The sequence below is a fragment of the Podarcis liolepis genome, assembly GCF_965112155.1.
Source record: "Podarcis liolepis genome assembly, chromosome: 6".
Lineage (NCBI taxonomy): Eukaryota > Metazoa > Chordata > Lepidosauria > Squamata > Lacertidae > Podarcis > Podarcis liolepis.
In genome coordinates, this window is record NC_139559.1 from 1647231 (window position 1) to 1653281 (window position 6051).

The window sequence follows — 6051 nt, forward strand, 5'->3', positions numbered from 1 at the left end:
TTCAGCAATTGGCAAAATGTCTGGGAAAACCTGGGCGTACGGCAATGGCCGGGGGGGGGGTGATGTTGTGCCAAAAATGTCAAAAAAAGCTTTAGAACTCTTTTCTTTTTTTGGAGCTTTTCCCAAAAAACACAATTTGGTCCCAAAAAATTAAAACAAACTCAACAACTTCAGGCAAAAGAGAGAGAAAAGAAATCAACAGATATGGCAACCCTAGTAGTTCCTCTTCAGAGAACCCAAGAGCATTTCTCCTTGTTCGCCACGCAGAGGAGCCACCACTTGCTTGTTCAGACAGAACCAAAGAGACCCTTTTAGAAACCATTCCCAATTCTGGGAAGGCACAATCCTAGGAGGAGCAGGTGTAGGCAAGGGGGGGCCATCGGAGATCAAGGAAGCCACAGTCACCCCCCATTTAGGGGGAGCCAGCACCTAGTCACGGAAACCACGTCCGCACAGCTGCTCCCAGTGGGGTGACCTAGCTCTGATCAGGCTGCAGTGAAAGGTTTAGGTCTGGAAGATCTCAGGGGTTCCCAGCTCATCACTTTCCTCCCCCCAAACAATGGCAGGAATTCTGATGGTGTCCAGGATGCTGAGGAGCAGGTCACATTCATCCAAGCATTCTCTGGGACTATCATTGGAGAAGAGATTGGAGTGAACAAGGCGCATGGTGACCTAGACCCTGATGGTTTGACTGACTTTGCTGGTGGTGAGTGGCTCAGCCCTGCCTGACCTTCTTGGGAGCTGGAGGGGGGATGTCAGGACAGCTCTGTGCCCCTTCTGCCAGCCCCTCGAGCTCCGCTAGCCCCACAGGCTCCCTGTCCCACTCAGCAGGGGCCACGAGACTTGCAGCTTCCTGACTTCCGGGGAAGGGAAGATGGCAGGCTGGTCCTCTTTCGTCGGCTCTCTGCCAACTGAGATAGCAAGTGGCATTTGATGACAGCTGGACTCAAGTCTGTGGGAAGAATAGTTTACAATCCAAAAGGGTTTCTGCGCCTGTCAGCAAAAATCCACATTTGGATAGCCAGCTGCTTTCTGGTTTTAAGGAGAAAAGAAGGAAAGTTGATGTTTAAAGGGCTGGATTCGGAACAAAATGCTTGATTTATGGTTTGTGATAAGAAAGATTTAAACGGACAAGGGAGTTCTATGTGTTAGGAATTAGTGGGTTAATTTTCATCTCTTTTTGACGGAAGTGCTCTCTAGAAAGCAAAACTAACATTTCAAACTGAAATTTCCTCCATGGGAAAAGGGCTTGTTGAAAACAGGGGACAAGAAGAAAAGGGGAACCGTGGGGTGGGCTGTCAGGGCTCCCTGGCCCAATCCTGCTTACAGACTGACCCTTCTTCCATCTTCCCCTACAGATTCCCTGGGGATAGTTGAAAATATCTACTAGAGGGACCCAAGACATTTCTGCTAACCTGGGGGCCACTGCCAGCAACCAAACCGGCCCTCTCCTGCCTCTGCTCCAGCTGCCAAGCCTCGCCTCGCCTCGAGTTTTGTGGATAATCATCGACCCCAAATCTATGAAGTTTTGTTTTCTTTTAAAAGTAGATAGACGGAACAAATTGCAGAAAAATAAAAGCAGCAAAACGCATAATGGAAGCCCAGTTTCGTGATTTGCTGGGAGTTTTGCGTATCTGAATTTGGTACGTAAGAAAGGAAATCTCTCCAAACAGCATAGAAATGGGTTGAGAAATGATAGCTCTCCTAGAGAGCTGAGAGACCTTGCGCTGCCAAACCCAGTTCTGGAGACGTGGGCCCTGCAGGGTTCAAGGTGCCTCATCTTGCCCACAGCCCAGATCACTGCAAAGCGGGGCAGAAGGGAAACTCACTCCTCCAGAGCCCCGAGGGGCCAAGGGCTCCGCCCTCCACTCTGCTGGGCTTTGCTCAGTGAATCAGGGCCTTTGTCAAGAGTGATGGTGACACAGAAGCCACAGACACCTCCCTAGTCCTCCTTGGACCCAAAGGTGCTCCTTAGGAGGAAAGGGAGGAGCTGGAAAGGGGATTCCCCAGAGCCACCTCAGAGCAAGCAGGCGGAGGCTTCTTCCCAAAGTCAGCAGCGGAGGGATTAAGATGCTGTTGGTCCTGGTCCCCAGTTGCATATTCCTGCATTGCAAGGGGGGTTGGACTTGATGACCCCCAGGGTCCCTTCCAACTCTACACTTCTGTTCTTCTATGACCCTCTTTCACCTCCGTTATGCCGCTAGGCAGGAGCTCTGGGCCGTGAGGAAAGAAGGCAGCAGGGAAGGCAGCCCCCACAGGCCTCTGTCGCTGGACCCTGGGACTTTGCCCAGGCCAGGCCACGGTGGCTGCGTCCTCCTTCAACGGGCGGAGGTTGTAGGGCTCGTGTCCCACAAGGGATGGAGGAGCAATGGAGGAATCTAGAGGGGCCTTTGAAACACCTCCCCCTTGCAGCTTCTCTCCCACATACGCCCACTTCTGGTCTTTATTTTTTATTTTTTTAAAGATATTTATTGAGATTTTAAACAGTAAAACCAACCTTTCAATCAAACCAAAAAAGAAACAACATTATCACACTCAAAGCAAAACAAAAAGATACAATAAAGACATAAAAAAGGTAAGAAACAAAAAGAAAAAAACATAAAAAAGACATAAAAATCAAAATTTTTACTTATTGTTTTCATAACCCTTCTTCCTGACTTCCTCACATCTCCCTTTTCTGTGTTCCTTTTTACACAATCATATTCAGCAATATCTTACCCTCTTTCAAATCTTGGTCTATATTATACATTTTATTTTATTTTATTTTATTTTATTTTTTATAAAAATTTTATTGGTTTTACAAAGTTTTGATAGACATAAACAAACAAACAGACACACAAACAAACATATATAATTTCATATCCTTTTTTCCTTAAACCTTACTTCATCGACTTCCCCATACCTCCCCTTTCTACATCCCAATTTCAAAAATTGTTCCAGCAAATCCTAACAGAACTTAATTTTATTGAATTTTTCCCTTATTCTTTTCTTTTACTTGATCTTTTACAGCTGTAACCCCCATTTTTCCCTAGAACCTCGACATTTTAACATTCATTAATTTTGCAATATTTCTTAAGATAGATTTTGAATTTCTTCCAATCTTCTTCCGCCGTCTCTTTCCCCTGATCGCGGATTCTGCCAGTCATTTCAGCCACTCCCATATAGTCTATCACCTTCATCTGCCATTCTTCCAGGGTGGGTAGATCTTGTGTCTTCCAATGCTTTGCAATAAGTACTCTTGCTGCCACATAAAAAAAGTTCTGTCCTTCTTTGGCACCAATTGGCCGACTATGCCCAAGAGAAAGGCGTCTGGTTTCTCTATATTATACATTTTAACCCATTGTGTCTCCAATTTTTCCCTTTATGTCCTTTTGATTACATTTGACACAGTGTAATCTAATTTTTTCGCCCTTGTCTTTTGAGACATTTGTTACATACTCCTTTTACTTATGTCACTAATGCTACATTGTCTTTATATCTTGCATCATTTTAGCATTCCAACATTTTAACATTCCAACATTTTACAATGTTTTTGCAAGTAGTCTTTAAACTTCTTCCAGTCCTCTTCCACTAACTCTTCTCCCAGGTCTCGGATTCTGCCAGTCATTTCTGCCAACTCCATGTAGTCTATCACTTGTGTAATGGGAATTGGGGTTGCTTGTGCGTAAACTGCAAACTGCTCCAAGATAGCTGTGTAGCTAAAACTTTCCCCGGTTGACAGCCCTTGAAACACGACTGTCTTAGTCACTGGCAGAATCCGTCAGTGGGCGGGACCTAAATTTGCGCCAACATAGGAGTTGTTTGACTCCAAGTCTCCGCCTAGATTCCCTGCGTGGAAGCCTTCTGCGCAGCGTGGGCGTGCAAAGCGGAGGTCCTGTGCTCTCTCCGCTGATTTCACTGGAAGAGTCTCTGAGCCTCCCCTCCGCCTTGCTCTCGGCTTCCCCTTTCTCCCTGGTGTCCCCTGGATTTCTTTCCCCCATGGGAACCCTCTCTCTCTCCTTGCTAGTTCCCTCCCCTGCATCACTGGAGCGACTTTCCTCTCCTCTTCCCTCTGATGGCAGTTCCCTGACATCCACCTCCCTCCCAGGGCCCTCCCCCTCTCCCCTCCGTTCCTCGGACGGCGATGCGGGAAATCCCTGGAAAGAGCTCTCCCCTTCCTCAGAGGATTCAAACACCACTCTCCATCTGTTGCTATCTCCTTATAGAATCATAGAATCATAGAATCATAGAGTTGGAAGAGACCACAAGGGCCAGCGAGTCCAACCCCCTGCCAAGCAGGAAACACCATCAGAGCACTCCTGACATATGGTTGTCAAGCCTCTGCTTAAAGACCTCCAAAGTAGGAGACTCCACCACACTCCTTGGCAGCAAATTCCACTGTCGAACAGCTCTTACTGTCAGGAAGTTCTTCCGAATGTTTAGGTGGAATCTTCTTTCTTGTAGGTTGGATCCATTGCTCCGTGTCCGCTTCTCTGGAGCAGCAGAAAACAACCTTTCTCCCTCCTCTATGTGACATCCTTTTCTATATTTGAACATGGCTATCATATCACCCCTTAACCTCCTCTTCTCCAGGCTAAACATGCCCAGCTCCCTTAGCCGTTCCTCATAAGGCATCGTTTCCAGGCCTTTGACCATTTTGGTTGCCCTCCTCTGGACACGTTCCAGTTTGTCAGTGTCCTTCTTGAATTGTGGTGCCCAGAACTGGACACAGTACTCCAGGTGAGGTCTGACCAGAGCAGAATACAGTGGCACTATTACTTCCCTTGATCTAGATGCTATACTCCTATTGATGCAGCCCAGAATTGCATTGGCTTTTTTAGCTGCCGCGTCACACTGTTGGCTCATGTCAAGTTTGTGGTCAACCAAGACTCCTTTTTTAAATAAATTTTTTATTAGTTTTTCACATTTCATAAAGACATCACACACACAAAAAGGACAAAGACAAAAACATGTATAATTTCAAAACCTTACTTTCTTAACCTTGTTCCTTGACTTCCCCCCACCCCCCTTCCTACATCCCAATTCCCATAATTAAGTCAGCAAGTTGTTATTTCTCCTCCTTACCATATTAATATTACATCTCTTATGAAAATTTAAGTTCTTTCCTAAGGTGGACCCAAGTTCTCTTCCATCGATTTCCCATTTTATATTAAATATGGATCATACTAACTAAACCCAAAAGTCATAAACATTTTTAAAGTTCTGTTTTCCCCGGTGTCACCCATCTTGTATTTGTGCCTCTCATTTTTTTTGCCCAAGTGCAATACTTTACATTTCTCCCTGTTAAAGTTCATCTTGTTTGTTTTGGCCCAGTTCTTTAATCTGTCAAGGTCGTTTTGAAGTGTGATCCTGTCCTCTGGGGTGTTAGCCACCCATCCCAGTTTGGTGTCATCTGCAAATTTGATCAGGATGCCCTTGAGTCCATCATCCAAGTCGTTGATAAAGATGTTGAATAAGACCGGGCCCAAGACAGAACCCTGTGGCACCCCACTAGTCACTCTTCTCCAGGATGAAGAGAGTACAATTTGGACTATAATTTGATCTTATTTATTTATTTATTTATTTCAGTTTTTTAATTGAAGTATTATGATTGGATATTTAATTGGATGTTTTTTATTGGAAAATCAATAAAAATGATTTAAAATGTGAGTGGGCGGGACCAATTACCCAGACAGCAAGCTCAGCCCAGAGAAACAATACCTGGCACTTACCCTGTCAAATCCCGGCACTGGAGTACTTAAAGAATGCAAATGTGAAGTCATAAGTATATATATATGTAACTTGTCCCTAAGATTAGCCTCTGGACCTTAATTGGACATGTCATGGTTTTTTTGGGTTTTTTAAAAAGAGCCAGGGGAATCTGGGAAATTACGGGTTGATTTCCTTAACATGTGTTTCAGAGCAATATTAAAGATAGAATGAAGAAGCCTATAGAAGAACAAGCTTGGTGGAGCAGAACCAGCATGGCTTCTCCAAAGATAAGTCCTTCCGTTTACACACTGCTATACATTCACAGCAGACCAGTAACCTCTCCTTTGTCTCCCCAGTAAC

At 45.1% G+C, this 6051-nt stretch overlaps 1 protein-coding gene across 1 annotated transcript in view; it reads left to right on the forward strand.

Annotated features, from left to right (window-relative positions):
* Positions 1-6051, forward strand: part of LOC310708862 (uncharacterized protein) — a 191084-nt gene that overhangs the window by 36299 nt on the left and 148734 nt on the right. The gene's annotated exons all lie outside the window — the stretch shown is intronic.